Consider the following 18,057-nt stretch of genomic DNA (forward strand, 5'->3'; position numbering starts at 1 on the left):
TGTGTGATAGTGCAAAACATATCAGGCAATGTGCTGGTAAAATTTTGCACATTTACGTCACGGCGTCACCACTTGAGGGGCCCGCAGATTTTCAAATTTCTTTCTTCTTCTACCCGATAACGGAAAATTTGGTTTTTTGTATAATTTGTAGCTGGCATTTTTAGTTACAGAGATATAAAATTTTATATAAAAGCATGCGGAAATTTAAAATTCCCGCTGGAAATGCCTTGGTCGTTCGTACGTTTACCGGGAAAACACACTTGGTCGTCTAAGGGTTAAACATTAAAACACAATACATTTACAGTGTGTCTACAATTCATGAAAACAAAATTTTCTATATACCTTATGAAGGGAATTACTACTGAAGACAGAGAAATGAATTTACACTCAATGGAACAATCTCAACACACCCTATTTCCTTGAAAAAAGGTTTCATCACATGTACAGGTATCAGACATGAGCTTGTATGCGATACCAGGTATTAATAATGATTAATAAAGAATTTTTTCTTCACGTAGGAATCATAATTTATGTGTATTTTCCAATAGTCACTTACTGGATTTCTACGTGAAAATAGTTCAAAACATGACCCCTTTTCTGCCCTGTATTTAATATAAAATTTCTACTGTAACTGCTGGTAATATTCAATTTATCAAATTGAAGTATAGTTCGTCTACAACAAATTTAAATTTATTGCATATCCTTTTCCCCTTTGATGAAAAACCTACTTTTAGTGCACATAGGGTGACCAAAAACACACATTCAAAACTGAAGACAAAGTGACAGAAAATTTTAAGACATGTCATTACTCTTAATTTAATCATTATAAAAAATCTTACCAGAAAAATATTATGCATTCAACATAAAACTCACAAAGCAACATAGCATCCTTCTTTAACAAATCCATCTATTTCGTCGTTTTCAATAATTTCTCTTACATTTAAACAAAGAATAAATCTTATAATCTGTTATTTAACACCTGACAAACATAACTAAGAAGAAGAATGAAATATCTCCATAAGTGAATTCAAACACAACACAAACTACACGTAAGCTGTTTTAGAAAAAAATTGAATTGAAATTTTAGGTTGAGACAAGGAATATGATTTTAATGTCGTGAACATTTCTACACTCTTCCAATAGCTATCTTTCCAAAAAAAAGGAGGACATTTACAGATTTCTAAGAAATCTGCCTGGATGCCTGGCAGACATCTAAATGGGAAGACATGTCTGGATAAAAGAGTATGTCTGATCACCCTAAGCGCACTACTACAAAAATGTTGATTTTTCCAGAAAAATAGTACATTTCCTGAACTTTTCCAAACTATCCATGACTTATCCTCGCAGAGCTGCATGAGATCTCCATTATTTCGTTGCTGATGCCAAATGTGAACACGACCATTCACAGAGTACAATAATAAACATAATGCATCCATACACCTTGCAGTCCTATAATGTCCAATGTGCATGCTCATTCCAACAGGGTATGCAACAGTGAAATGCACATGTTAGAAATTCATCTGACTGCTCCATGATGAACTGTGCTGCGTCAGTTGGACTGCACAAATCTTTGGACCCAGTCGTCACCTTGCACATCAACCTTTCGCTGCCCTTGGCACTTCCAAAAGTAGTTCATTGATGCCAGTCTTGGAAAACTACAGTGACATGCAAACAGCCACATGAGCAGTCATTTCAGAGATAGTGGCATCAACCCTTTGTACTCCCACGATCTGCCCTTTCTCCAAGTCCTTCCATTTACTAATCACTGGCAGGTGTACTACCTACTGATCAACAGTAGGTGCTCTGTAGTTTGGCCAATAGCACCCTCTTGATTATTGAATGGTCAACAATGCAACTTTGCAATGGGGTGGTCGTAATTCAATGATCACTCAGTGTATATTAAATTGGCGGTTTGCTCAGAAATTAAGCAAAATTACTCACCACTCACAAGTCAAATATTTTTGTTATGAGTTGCATCAAGTTTATACTTAAAAATAAATTATATTGATTTGAAATGCATATAATTACAAAGGTTTTCATCTAAGCTGCACTCTTGCCCCTGCCATATTTAAACTCAAAATAACATGTTATATGATTCGCATAAATCACGGTAATTAAAAAAATATTTTTTTGTATTGTTAATTTCAACCCCAAGTAATGAAAATAAATTGATGCATATGCTTTAGAAGTGATTCTTGACAACCCCCCCCCCTTCAATGTCTTTGGCATCTGAAGTACAATCAGGCAAAAATCTCAAATGTGAAAATAGTAAACTTTGACCCCCCTTAGTTTCCTCAATTTGAACACTATAATTATTTATTACGACCTAATGAAATTCAGAAGAAGAAAATACACATTACAAAAACTTCCTTGAATTACAGTCTACACTGCTTGTGCACTACTTGTGATTTTCTTTTTTTTCATACTGAACTAATGAAGCAACTGAAATACGCTGGTTGAAGGCACAAAATGGCAAAACTTTTCCTTTGCACTTTAAAGATTAAAAATGTTCGTTAGAACTTCAGTATTCATGTTGGAGAAAATACTTGTCAGCAAATGACTGCGTGAACTTCCATCATTCTTGTGGCATAACGAGGGCTCCATGAAACTGCAGACTTCTCGTTCCAGACGACTTCGCTCAGTTTCTTCTTAATTAGCAGAGTTGGACCAGGTTTCAAGCTTCCTGGTATTTTCAATTCTTCCTCCTCATTCCAAAAACCTGTAAGCGTACAAGTTATGTTACAATTAGAACATATAAAATTAAACAACCAACAAAATAAACTTGACAAATAGAAGGAATGATGCTACTGAGTATAACATTTAAGAGAAGTCAGCAAGAAAACACAGCACAAATATTAACATCTGTAGCCTACATGCCACATTTTCGTTACTGCTTTTCATGCATTCAGGCTGTCATCATGCTCAAGATTTTTTCCATTTGTTAGCAGACACCACAAAGTAGTTCATAATTCTATGAATATTTTAATTCAATCGCATGTCCAGAACCTTACATTTTATGTGTGAATGTCACACACGTAATGCTGGAATGCCCCTAATGTGTTGCTGTTGTGGTAGGGAATTCTTAAAATATGACCTAGTTTCAGATTAATACTGACTATGAAATGATATGGAGGAAACTTCAGTTGCTTTATACCCTGCTTGCCTTGTCAGTATGACACTCAATAGAGAAGACATCAGATTAGAGCAGAAGCCACTAAATAAGTGTAATCAACCCAAAAGCTCAATGAGTGTCTTAGCACAATACGTAGCACAAGAGCTTTGACAAAAGAATGCCCACTGCTAAGTCTACCATGATATATATTCCAAAAGTGTAGTAAATATTTTGAATAAAAGATTGAATTTGTATACACTCAAGCCAAGTTGCATGTACACTGACAAATTATAAAGAAAATGTTATTAACTAATAAATTTATCCTCAATTCAAACCTCTTTACTGTAAACAACTGGTTCTATTTTTCAAGTTTCCATTCTCTAATCTTCAATAAGGTGAATATTCTTGGTAGAAAATAAGTTATTCCTTTCTGCATTAAGATGTGGGTGACCTTCAAATATTTGAAGTTATTATCCACTATTAGGAAGTTTAATTAGGATAAATATGTTGATCACACTACAGATGAGTTACTAATAAATATTAATCTTGCACATTTAAACACTGAACACCATCTGTGCTCATGTATGCTTATGGATAATACTTAGCTGTATGTAATCCAAAATGGCGATTTCTGGCTTCATTTACAACACAATTAGTGCAGTTCATAAAAATGAAGAAATAACAACTAGATCACATCATCATGCTTTATCTGATGTCATAAATACTTTTTCTGGACATATATAAAGGCTTTTAGTATTGTAGCTCAATCTTTTCTACAATATTTCTTCCATTAGTAGCCAAATAAGGAGCTTACAAAATATCCATTCCTGTTCAATCTTCCCATCATGAAGCCAGTCTGCAATGTTACCAGCTCCTCACTGATCTTCACTAACAAGCACACACACAAAAATGTTTTTCAGTGCAGAAGATTTTAAACATTTTGTGGAAAGCAGCAACACTAAAACTGATTTAAATAATGACTATTGAAGTTACATTTCATAATTTCTAACAAAATCAACAAATATATCACTAGATATAAGAATATTACTATTTCATGAATAATGTCATAAATTCCAAGAACTGACCTTTTATATTCTGTGAAATTGTTATGAGTGTTCCTGAACATGTGTATCTTACTCCATTTGCATGATTTATACATTTCCCAATAAAATCTTTTCAATATATATCTACATTTTTTTTATACCAAATAACAGATTGAAATTTTCCATTTTGTAATGTCATGGCTACCATATTTGGCACTGTGTAGTATAATTTGCATATTATCTCATAACCAAGATAAATCATGTACTGAGACATTAAAGAATTGTAATTTGGACATTTTTGGTCTAAAATAAAATTAGAAAACTTTTTAAATATAAGTTTCTTGTGAAATATTCACATTGAATTGCTGCAAAAGTTGACAGCAAGCTGAGTTCGCTCAGGGTTGCTCGCTGCTATGTGAAGTACGTATGCATTACGTCATCTGGGAGGATCGGGTTTTGACGGTGCTCATTGCTATGTGCAGTAAGTTTGGTGCGGGGTACATTTAGCTACTAACACGTCGCAAAAATCGGAACAAGCAGGTTATTGATTTTGTAGCGTTCGATTTATTTTTATTCTATTTTTGTACTTGTCGACTGCAATCATGTCTAATTGTGCTGTAGCAAGCTATGATAACTATAACCAGAAAACTAAAGGAACTGACATAAAATATCATAGATTTCCAGTCGATAATTGCGTAAGTAAACAGTGGATTCATGCCTGTAGACGAAATGTAAAAAATGCAAGTGTGCAGTGCCAATTATTGTGAAGAAGACTATGTGCGAGATCTAAAAGCAGAATTTCTGTATTTTCCACCAAAGAACGTGCTGAAGCCAACTACAGTGCCATCGCTAAAATTACACCCAATTACTTTAGTACCAAATAATCGAGGAAATGGTGTAGTTCTCCTAAACACTTATCTTCACAATATGATTCGCTTGTAGGACGTGTTGATAAGGTTTGCAGAGATGTACGCTACGAAAGACATGCAATAAGGAGACGTGCCCTAAACAAGCTAAAGACTATGCTGCCAGAAAAGAGAAAAATATATAGACGAAGGTATATGCACAAACTGCAAGCAATGTTTCGTAGTTGGAAAACATATTCGATCGTTTACAAAGGAGAAACACACGTCTGCATTCAGAAGCAAATAAATTAAAGGTTACAAACAACCTCTATCAACCTGCTTTAACTAAAGAAAGAAGTTCAAAATCTACAACGTAACCTAACCGACAGTACCACAAGAAAAGTCATCAATATCTTGAAAATGTGTTCAACTAGTGCGAAGTACGTAGTGAGCCTAACTGATTTGTTATGTACATTTTATGTAAGTCGGATTTATAATTACTAACAAATTCATTTATTTAACACAAACCGATGTTGATTGTGATTTGTATGTTCACATTATTGTGAAAAACGTTATCGAAAATGTGCATTTCGAAGATCGCATACTAACTTCCACGCTATTGAAAATTAAATTCACTTAGTACATCTTCAATTCGAGTTACATAGAGTTGTATGCACGATGGTAAATATTGCATGAGTGAATAATACACCCATCATTGAAATTTTTGCAACTTTGTTCAATTTTGGTATTTCACAAATACATCGTAAATAATTTTGTACCCTTGTACTCAATATAAACCAAAGGATGTTACATTATTTCTTTGTAGTACATTTCTGTCAAAAAGATCAAGATCTAAGATTAGTGTAATGCAAGTTACTTCGTTAATGTACAAATGTGTGTCGCATATCAACCTTGGAGTATATTTTCCGGTTATACAACTCAGACACACATGGAAATGGAAATGAAAAATCTGCGGACTTTAACGAATAATAATTCATACACTTGCACCGTCAATCATTGTGAGTTCATGTAACTTTTCTCCTTTATTGTTTAATTAAACTAAGAACTAAGATATTTTCATCGATATTCTCAAAGCGTTTCATTTACCGTGTGATCATAAATCTATTTCTATAGGCTTGAATTTAGTAGGTTAAGAAATTTAAGTTTGATGTTCCTAGCACTCATCAAGTATTTAGAGTAGGTTAAGTTAGTTAAATTAGTACTTGTACACTTTGGCTCATCTTCTGCATGCATTTGTATGTAAAGTTCTTAATACGAAACAATACTTTTCAGAACTATGACCGATAACTTGCAGCCAAATTTGAACCAGAGAAATTTAAAATATCTGCAAATTACAAACTGGAATTGCGTTTTCAAAGTCTGAAACTACTATCTTTCAAACTATTTCGTCATTCTTCCTCCACATAAAACTTTCCAAAAAAAATTTGCATGTGGAACTTTGATCCGTAAATTATTGTACAGTAAATAAATATATGAAGAAGGTTGTGGATTCTTTCGAATTCAGAGTAAGTTTCAAATGGAGAGTAAAATTTTATCTAGATTGTATAATGCTTCTTTCACTTGATAATTTGAAAAATAAAGTTACATTATGGAGAACGGTAAAGATTGGATTTTAAGTATATCAGTATAATGTTAATACTTTCTGATGTTAAGTAAAATTTGAAATGTTCTTGGAAATTATTGCAACGTTCTGAATGAATAAGAAAGAACGATTCAGTCAGAAAACTAAATATTAGGCTTTTGTACTGCGTTGTGTTAAATGTTGTAAATTGATTATACCGGACTACTATCGGATTCAAAATTAGGGATATTCAAGTTTGGACTCAATTAAAAGTTAACCAGTAGAACCACATAAAAACGAGTTACATCAAAATTCAGCTTATTCAATTCTGTGTCAATCTATAGTTACCAATTTTTTTTGATTATGCCTTCTATTTTAATCCTCGTGAGAACAAAATAGGATTTTTTTTTAGTTTGGCAAACTATCGCTCTCTTTGAAATTCTATAAATAAAGAACGTTTTTTTTATTTATAGATTATATATTATATAATTTATTTATTTATTATCCAAACTCTAATATCCATAATTTATAATCCGATAGTACTCTTGTGACGTTCTGTGAGGCCCGTAGTACCTTGGAGGCCTCTGACGATCTCCGTGGGGGAGTTGTTAGATCAGCGCACTACGACGCCAGGGGTCCTGGGTTCGAATCCAATCGGGTAAGACATTGATTTGTCCTTAATGAGAAAATGGAGAATTTAGTAAATGTGATAGTATATGTGGAAACAAAGATTGATTGATTGATTTGCTTTACTTTACTTTACTTCCCTTCTTGTGCCACTTCTGGCTAATTTGCGAAGATAGGATTGAGTGATGAAATTATGCAATTGATGAATGAACACTCACAAACATCCATGCCCAGGCCAGGATTCGAACCCGGACCCCTGGCGTTGAAGCGCAATGTATTAACCGCTACGCCAAGGAGGCCGGCTTGTGGAAACAAAGAAAGAGAACGATGGGGGGGGGGGACTACTTCTTATGGGTTTTTCTTTCATATTTAAAAAAAGACAGAAAAGCAAAAATAAACCAAATCTGTCAATCAATTCTTTCTTTGTAACTCTTTCACTATGCAATTCTTCTTTAGCATGCAACGTTTTTTTATTAAAATCATAATACGATTTATGAAATGATGAAATCTGAAATGCTAATGAGAACACGGACAACCTTCTTTGTAATATATCGATCAGGTTTCAGAAACATGAATTTTTACAATACTTTTGCATGCGCAATTTTCCCTATTTTAAAAGTAGCATGTTTTAATTATGTTACTAATCATTAAAGGAATACCTCAACACCATCCCGAAGTATGGTAATTAATATTTACCCCTGAAAGTAATGAAACACTTTTCCTCTCTGAAACTCGCATAGAAATGATAGCGGCCGTTTGCTTCGGCCAAGCCCGGAACGAACATAACCGAAGGGGCACCAAGCATAACCGATCCTCCCACATGACGTCATGCGCTCGTGCATGATTGGCAATTTTCGGATGGCGCTACCTTCTATATTAAGTTACCTTGGAGTTCACTGTCACACCAACATCACACCACCAAATAAGCATGTTTGAAAGAATTTGGTTGATTTCAATAAGTTCAATGGTTTTTACAAATTTAAAGGGCATGGTAAAATGCCCAAGACCTTTAGAATTCTGGAAGTAAGTGCAGAAATAAGTTTCGGAACAAAATTGTGATGTTCACTTGTGTCATGAAAAGCAGATTATGCAAGTAATCATTCCTATAAGTGACTGATCTCTGATTTTTTTTTTTTTATGTACATGTATACAATGGCAGCAGAGAAGAACAAGTACATAAATGCTAAACAAATGAAACACAACACTCCCACCTAAAAGCATATCAACTGACACCATACACATGTGGGGATGAAGCCAAAGATAAAAAAACTTTGTGTTCCTACCCTCTCCAGCAAGGACGTGGAGCACAATTATGGCCGGAAGCAATATTTCACACAGGAAATAACAAGCCTAAAACACAAAGCCAGTTTAACAACAATCAAACACTGTCTCACAAACACATTTTGTGTGTGGTATCACTACGGCTCATGATTGAACAAAAGTCACACAGCCCTGCGTTAGTACATTGCAACTTAAAACTTCATTACAGCAAAGAACGTGCCTTACCTGTTAAGTATTTTCACTTGAGCTGGGAAGAACATCGTACCAGAATGCCTGCCAACGACCCATGCATCAATGCTACAAATTAGAACAGAAAATAAAAACTTAGTTTACCCATAGCATAAACACACTGTGGTTTCTCATTATTCTCAACATAACATTCAAAACATATGGTGTAGTACTTAAAAAAATTATAAAAGTTTTTGTATTACGCAAATTGTATCTTTTTTTACAATCAAAGAATAGAATACCTTGTACTGAAAATAGTGACTCTTTGTATACAAATTGCACCTAAAACTAGATATTTCATAAAATTATTATTTATTAATAATTATAATTATTAATTTATTGTAAACACCTAAAGTCCTCAATATCTCTATTGTTAGCACCCAAGAATCTGTTCTCCACTGATCATGTAAGATTTGGTCTCAGCCCTTCGAGCCTTGCATGAAAAGAGAATGGTTGCTCACAGATCCAAATCATAATTTCTCCAGTAAATAATAAATAGTGCTTTTAACTGTGCTAATTAGTTTTCCAAGCTCAACGTTAGTTCCACAATTGTTTCCAGTATTCTAAATCACTTCCTAATACTCCTATCTAAGACTTATTAAAAAAATCATTAAAAATTCACTGTTACAAAGATTTTTAATTGGTTGCTGTGCACCACAATGCAGGCCATAATATTTTGTACCTAAAAAAAAATAATCAAGTCTATACTGTACCTAGTGTGTTTTTGTTATTCATGAAAACTTTTCTGCCATTTGTGGTTAAACGCAACGATGACGATGAATGATTTGATGAAATTGATGAAGTGGCAATCACATAAAACACCCGTGCTCGGACCAGTATTTGAACCTGGGAACTTCAGTGACAAGATTGACTGCCGACTGCAGAGCGGACCATAACAAAAGAATGGGCTAAATGTGAAAAATATTATTCCTACATTTATTTCTCCTAGTTTAGAATTGTAACGTTTTGCTGTGTGATATGCTGACTTGAAATTCTTTTCTACAAAATCTAAACTACCAAAACCTGTCACTTGAAATGTTTGCATTTAAATGGCTTCAATAATGTGTGCAAATTTGCAAGTCTGCATTTCCTCTCCTCAAAATCTGACAAGAACATGTTCTGAAATTCTTATGGTTTTGGATGTATTAATATTGCATTACTTTCTGTGACAGGATATCTACCAAAATAACAAATCCAAAAAAAATCTTGAATTTTTCGTTATTTTTTTTTCTCTTAACGTTTATTTATATGACCCTTACTTGGATAAAGTTAGAAATTAGCAGTTGAAAATATTTATTTAATGGAAAAACCCTACCAAAAGGTCAGATGAAAACGGAAGCTGTGTTTAACAATCCATGTCAAGTGGTCCAATCCATGTTGCTCAACAATTTTTAAAAAATCTATTTTTTTCTGTGCAGTTACTTTACCATGTTGGTAGTTGAAAACAATCATTATTTTAATTTTAGTGGCTGTAGGTTTCGAGTGGAAGCCATAGTTTTCAAAGATCCGCCATTTGGTGGTGTCGTAAGGGGTTACCGAATCTGAAATATCTCAGCCCCTAATTATCCTATCGATGTGGAACAAAAACCAAAATGATCAGCAAACTGTAAGCTACAAGACTGTGTATTAGCCATTGTTATATATGAATTTACGTTTGAAAAAGTAGGTCATTGACGCTAAAAGCCCTGAAGTAAAGCTCAACTTCCTGACCATTTCCCTTCATGCAAATACTATCTGCCAAAATTAGATTTTTTAAAAATTGTCAAGCAACGATTTACTCATATCCTGGAACACTTGACATGGATTGACCCACTTGCATCATCTATTAGTGCATTTGGCAGACTAGCAAGGCTCTGAGGCTCAGGCATCTGGACTTGCAGCCAATAAAATCTTATGCGGAGCTCGTATTGTCCCTTCATCCTCATCTTCGTGATTAGCCAAAGGGGCAGAAAAGTGAAGTAAAATAAACTAAATCAATCAGTCATTGTGATAGAAACATTCTAGACCATAAGTATAATTTTTTGACTTTTTACTGACTTCTTGACCTACTTGTTGATTTCTTGACTTTCATGACTGGTAGGTGCCCTGGGTGCGTTCCGAAAGTCTTAACGAAACGAACGAAAGTAACGGTCCTCATGAATCTGGTGAAACCAGTTATTTTTCAAACTTATGGGATGCTCTAGATGAAAGTGCAGGCACAGCATTTTGTTTATAGAAATTTTCCGCATGGCGTCCAGCGGAAGGCATTTCCTTCTGACAGAAATAAACTCTGCTGCGAACACTGTTACTCATTTTAATCACATTGTAAGAAGAGTTAAGGCACACTCATCTTGCGCACGGTGCTTCATATCGCTCTCTGTTAAAATTATAATACATTTTCCGAACTAGAGCAGTTTGAATCCATCATGCGTGCACGTTCTCTGCAAACAGCAGACGATTCTCACCGAACAAACCAGCCTCCTGGCCCGTGCGTTTGGTGAATCTCGTTCTTTCACGAGACGCACGGAATGGAACTTTTGGAACAGCATAATGAACCTCACGAAACGCAAGGAAGCACTTGTGGGACAGCCAGTTACCATAACTCATTTAACGCGTTAAACTCGTGCGACTTTCGGAACGGGCCCAAAGTGTGATTTAGATTGATTCATTTTAACATTTTGGGTGTGTCCACATTATATGGGGTCCAGCACCTTACCTGAACTAAAATGTAACTAACAATAATTTAGAAGACTAAAATATTCTGTCTTAGGTTAAAAAATGAGGCTGTAAAGTGGAACTCGGCACACACAAGGACAAAACACACACACAGTCCTAAGGTCCAGATGCCAGAGCGTCATTAGTCTGCAAAATGCAGTCCAGGGTGTACTATGTGGAAGTGAGGTTCACCTGTGTGAATTAGAAAAAAGTTCCATGATACATCTGCCCATCCTAGATTATGACTGCTTTCAAATTATTATTATTATTATTGGTTGTTTAGAAGCAGCCATCAGAAAATTTTGGAGCATGAAAACATGTATTTACCATGTTACAGAGTATACAAATTCCTAATGAAGGAAAATATTAGAAGAATATGAAATGAAACTATTCACAACCGAAAATATTAAAGTAACAGCATAACAGAATACATATTTATTTTTGGGACAGGGCCAATGAATCCCTAACCTAGTTTTCTCATATTTCCCTCTCACCGGGAAATGCAAAATACAAAGACAAACTCTGCCACGACCATGGATGGACAAATGTATAATGTCATACTTTTCTCACGAACAGATCATTCACCTGTACGAAATCATCCATTCCAATCACGAGAAGAAATTTCCACGGTCGCACTTGACTGTCGGTTGATGCATCAGCTCTCCCCATGGCTGCCTGACACCAATGCAGTTCCACCACATTCTCTTCCCTTTACCTACGATTCAAACAATGTTCCAATTATAATGAAGAACTTACTTTTATGTAAAACAATATATATAATTAGAGCACAGAACGTTATTTATATTAGGCCACAAACAGGAAGCGGAGACAGTGAGTGCTAACAAGTGAATGGATATCATGCTGGACAAATTGTTGAGACTACATTTGCTGGGTGTAAACTCGTTAAGCACAAGAGTATTTTGCTTACCTCACTTCACCATCCCTAAGATTATTAACATATTGATAGCATCCATATAAAACGTCACATACTCCTAACTTCCTCTTAATTCCTACATGAAAACAATGTCATTTCAATGATCAAAAATATTCACCTGAAGTTCCAGATAAGTGCTGTTATATGGGTTGAAGATTCTAAATAAATTGAGTGAGAATGATGGATGTTCTTCTTCAAACCATTTCATATTCATACCCCTGTAAGGCATGCAATGCATCTGTAACAAAGGTGCCTTTATTCCATAACAATGATGCAACTGCCCCCCCAATGCAGGGGGGAGGTATAAGAACCCCACAATGTTCGCTATGCACTCCTTAAATTTTGTATAATCCCTCAAATTCAACAGTGTGCTGCCTATATGTAAAAATTCGATTCGAAGAACCAGGGGCAACAGTTCCGATTGTTTTACGATTTTTTTTTTCAAATTCTCCTAACAGGAAGACTAATTATCGTAGAATTTTGAAAATCATTGTCACACAAAATTTGAACCTTCCTTAGAGTAATGAGCACTGTTTGGATTTCGAAAAAGTTAATTCCTTTGAAAAAAAAACAACTTAAAAATTATCTTAGGCAAGCATGCACACTTCCCATGTATTTTCCATTGACAAGCAACTAAGTATCGTAGACTAGTGGGAATTAATGTAGAAGTAACCTTAGTAGAATGCATTTAGGGTCTTATTTTAATGCTAAGAGAACTAAACCTGGTCTGCCTAACCTAACCACGAAAGCATATATTGAACAAAATCTTAAGTAATCGCTAAAACTCTGCCGTATGTGTTAACAGAAGTAAATCGAAATCGAACAATGTTAAAATTGCATTCATAGCATGATGAAATCGCAATAAAACGAAAGGAACTTGGGCAGAAACAGGTATTGTGGGTAAACAACTCAAAATGGAATACTCCAAGGCTAGAAGATGTATCAACCATCAGAGTTAAATTTTGAAGAGTCCATGGGCATCGCAAATAACTTTTATGTAATTTTTTAGCATGGGGGTAGGTGGATGATTGGGTTCCCACCCAGCAGGAGTAGACAAAACTAATAATTCAGATGCCAGCGACTTTTTCTCAGGAGCCCATATTTTTTAAAAAAAATATTATTATTTGCAAATAAGAAAGTCATGAATCCAAGATAAAAACTGCTCATTTTGAAATGTAACTTTGAAACATCTAATTTATTAATTAATGCAAGATTGGATTAAAAGTAATTAATTCTTGCACTATAGTGGCCTTCATTAAGAATTAAGAAGTCTATACTATACATGGCTCTACTGGTAACAGCATGAAAACAATGAAATGCATTGTGAAGGCTTATAGAGAAATGTTGTAGCTATGAAATCCTAGAATAACAGATTCTTGCGGGCCACAGTGTTTTTTTTTACATTTTGCCACTTAGAATTTCATTTGTATCTGTACGTTTATACATTTTCGTAATACCAGTGACTTTCTCTTGGATTGCATACCATTTTTTTACCGCTGCGTTCATGTCACGCACTTCTCATTTCAATTCAGTGCTAAGATCAGCGACGTATTGTAATATATGACCAAACCTATCATATCGCTGTGTTAAAATTCGGCTAGCAACAGTGGAACATTTATATACTGGCATGTTTATTATTATGATATAATGTCATAAACTTATAGTGTAAATTGTCTACAGTTCTAAATCCAATGGTAACATTGTTAAGCTTGTTTTCATGTTTAATAAATGGTACCAGTTTGATATAGGCAAAATGCATTTCACTCGTTCATTTAGTCTTGTTTGACATTGGTACTTACCTATTATGCATTGCCAAACATTATTTAAGGTGGGATTTTGCTTTTTTCACTGAAATAATTGTAATTTTTCACATTAAGAGTATTTATTGTTTGTTGCTTTTTCGCTTCCGTTATACACAATATAGCGGGCAAATCTTGACTAGCGTTGTCTATCATCTGTGGGTATGCAGTGTTTCAAACCATCTTAACCGAAAAATTCCTACTTTCGTGTTACAGATTTTGTATTTTTTTCCGGGTTCCAAAACCCCCACGAACCCTGCACGGATAGCCCACAAACCATGCACGCATAGTTCAACATAGCCCCACAAACCATTCATAAATAGCCCCACAAACCATTCACGGCAAGGTTAGGTTAGGTTCTGTTAGGTTAGGCAAAGATAGTTAAAATTGTCATGTTCTGGGAAAACAATGCTGTCGTTGGAAACACTGACCGGGGGTTATGTCATCGAACGGACGGAACATTTGGTTCACGTAGTCGAAGGTAATGGAGGCAAGAGCTTTTGTGCATTGCAGAGACAATGTCGAAAAATACATGTTTTACCCACCGAATAAATTGAAGGGGGGAGAAACACTTTCACGACCTTTCAAAAGTCTACAGAAACTCAGTTCCGTAAGTACTTTCTCCTGTAAAATTGAAGAAATGTGGGTAACACTTTACTATACCGGAGACGGATTTCTTCAAATTTACAGGAGAAAGTACTTACGCAAATCATTTTCTGTCGCGTTGTTGATGTTCGGGAATGTAGTTTTGATCCATTTTAATGCGAATGCATGTGGTTTTCTACGAAAATCTATTTCCGACGTGCTATTGCTGCTGCCGCCATTTGCTTTCTGCACGAGAGCACAATACGCGCTATTGCTGCTGCTACAAGATGACGTGTCGAGGATGCGTCGTGAAATTGTTGCCGGGTGTGGAGGATGCCACGGAATTTGTAATTCCGATGTTGTCCGTATATGCTAAATTGAACGAAAGGAGTGCCAATGGAACCTAACCTAGTAGGCATACCTCGTCCCCGTGATGGTTCGTGGGGCTATCGTATGTAATAAATAGACATTATTTTCGTTAGAAATCCATTATTTCACCTAAAGAAATGTTCCGCAATGCAGAATAGTACTTTAGCAATGTAAAAAATTGCGAAATAAATCATTGATAGGTGTCTCCGGTATAGTAAAGTAGTACCGAAATGTGTATTGCCTATATCAAACTGTTACCTAATAAACATTATGTTTATAGTTTATTTTTTATATACAATAAATTTTGCATTGGTCAGCGTTTGTGTTTTTATAAATCTAGTAGGAAGATTCAGATGTTTAGCTATGGACTGGCTCCTACTGCCACAAAAGAATGAAGGTCAGCAATTCATCAACTTTTACCAATAACACTAATTTTACGTATAGTATCTATAAATGTAAATTACCACCAAATATTTTCAAAGGGAGGGGGAGGTGCAAACTTTTTCATTATTCAACTAGTTAACTACTGTACATATATCCACCTTTTCATCAATATGTATGCACACATATATGTTAGTATTATCGATCATTCTGTCATTAAAGACCCTGAATATTTTATTGGCAAGAATTGACAATATAGAGAAAGTCTCCAATTTTGTTAATTTTCGGTATACTAACTAATTTTGGCCTCCTAATCACGAATCTGTTGTAAAAAACCGGGGGTCACGTCTGGAAATGGTACATTTTGATGAAACGTTGTTTGTTAGCCCCAAAAACCATCCACAGGTACCCACAAACCATTGACGTTAGCCCCAAAAACCATCCACGGGTAGCCCCACAAACTAATCACACGAGGTTAGGTTAGGTTCCATAAGCACTCATATCACCCCTAAATTAATCGAAAAAATAGGGTTCGTAGTAAAATTGAACATCATAAATCATTTTATTGTAAAACAACGGCGTGGTTGGAAACAATGACAGGAGATTACATTTTCGTTCGTAAAACTATGCATATACACACATATTATATATATAAAATCAATAGGCTTTTTTTCAAATTTCCAGATGTGACCCCCGGTTTTTTACAACAGATTCGTGATTAGGAGGCCAAAATTAGTTAGTATACCGAAAATTAACAAAATTTGGAGACTTTCTCTATTTTGTTAATTCGCTCCATTTTACTTTACTTGCAGGGGGAAAACATGGGATAAACCAAAGTGGTAAATGGAAACTCCCATTAAAATGACCCCAATTGCCATTTTTAAAACTGAGGTTTAAGATGGTTAGTATGAATCTTTTATTTGTATTTGTATCCCCCCCCCCCCCCCAGAACACAGTTACAATTCCAGGGCCTTGCGTAAAAAAACTGTGTAAGCTAGTGAGTACGTGTAAAATTTACAATTGAAGCGTCAAGGTGCAACAGCATGAAATATTTGTTCAGGCAGAATTAGCAATCCATTTCATCACTTCACATACTGTTTATGTGGGATGCAAGAAATTGCCATTTCAGAAAGCACTCTAATATCAACCTCACTTCCACGTACTAACCTTAGATTGTATTTTGCAGGCTAACGAGGTTCTGGCGTCAGACTCTTAGCAAGTATAATCCTCTCTACGGAGCCTGTGCTGTGTCCTGTACATGTGCGTTTGTGATTGTCCTCTCGTCAATCTAATCTTATCACCATTCATCATCATCTTCGCGATAACTATAAATGAAAAAAAGGCAAAAGTATACCAAATGTAAAATAAACAAAATCAGTCTTAACCCAAATCAATCAAAAGAACCATGTCTATATGCTGAAGGTTGCAAAACTTTCTTAAGTCTTAGATTACTTTCCAAATAAAGTTGAAGTTACTTACTTTCTGTTTGATTCTCTTTTCAATATCCATTTATTTTTTTTAAATCCTTTGGATGTCTTGCCTTCTTTGGATATTTATTCTGGTTTTTGTACTCTACCTACAATTTCGTTCAAATCTATCTGCTTGCGAGCGAAGCAGCGTTGCCAGGTCAGATTTTTAAAAATCAGGAGATTGTCCCCTGAAAAATCAGGAGATCTGCTTAAAAAATCAGAAGAACTAATAATAGCGGATTATCAACGTTCTGGGGGGGGGTAGAGTGGGAAAAGCTTTCTACTATCATTATTGAACGTTAATTATTAATTTTTGGATGTCAAAAGATAAATTTATTACTGTTATGTTAATACAAATTTTATTATGAATTAGCACTTCAAGGGTACGATAACCACACCCCCTTAATTCACCTGAGGTAAAAGTACAGTTTCCCCAAACCAGTGGGGATGATCCGGTGCCAAAGCTGAGGGTGGTGCAAGAATTGCCTCCCCTAATAGCCGGCACTGCCCCTACACATTGCGAAAACCAGTGACATTACTGGAGAAAATCCGACCTCGATTTTCTGTCCATCTCTCACAAATATTCTAAAATAAATTGTAGTGACTGTGCGTGGATTTATGTACTTGGCGATTAAAAGTTTATGGAAAGATTTCGTGATTTTTGTGTTAACTAAGACTAGAGCTTCAGCCACTACGCATTCGAGGATATGTTTTTTAAATACTATACCTGATAACACCTTACATTTAAAACTAGCCAAAGTTACAGGATGTAAGAAAGCCCACACTTTTTTTAACAACACATTCAAAGCATACTCGCATTAACGGTAATGGAGAAGGGCTATAATGCCTTAACCCCCGAAATATCCTTGAATTAAAACTTTTGTTTCAATCTCGGAAGGTAACCAACCAGTATTAGACAGATTGATTGATTGATTTGATTTATTTTACTTCGCATCTGCCACATTTGTCTAATCGCAAATATGAAATTGACGAAGGGACACTCACAAAGAGAACCCATGCCCAGTCTGGTAATCGAACCCGGGACCCAGTTACAGACAAGTCGCAGGTTTTTTCTTCAACTTTTTTCCCAGTCACTCCAGACAATGTA

General features: G+C 35.3%; 1 long non-coding RNA gene across 1 annotated transcript; it reads right to left on the minus strand.

Moving 5' to 3' along the window:
- Positions 1-2,416: 2,416 nt before the first annotated feature.
- LOC146004927 (uncharacterized) lies at positions 2,417-17,055 on the minus strand. Its single transcript, XR_014443971.1, has 4 exons — positions 16,960-17,055; positions 11,998-12,127; positions 8,716-8,787; positions 2,417-2,719 (listed from the first exon to the last, which is right to left on the minus strand). It is a non-coding gene; the product is annotated as an uncharacterized LOC146004927 (long non-coding RNA).
- Positions 17,056-18,057: the final 1,002 nt, after the last annotated feature.

The sequence above is a fragment of the Lepisma saccharinum genome, chromosome 22 (genome assembly GCF_977018435.1).
Source record: "Lepisma saccharinum chromosome 22, izLepSacc3.1, whole genome shotgun sequence".
NCBI lineage: Eukaryota > Metazoa > Arthropoda > Insecta > Zygentoma > Lepismatidae > Lepisma > Lepisma saccharinum.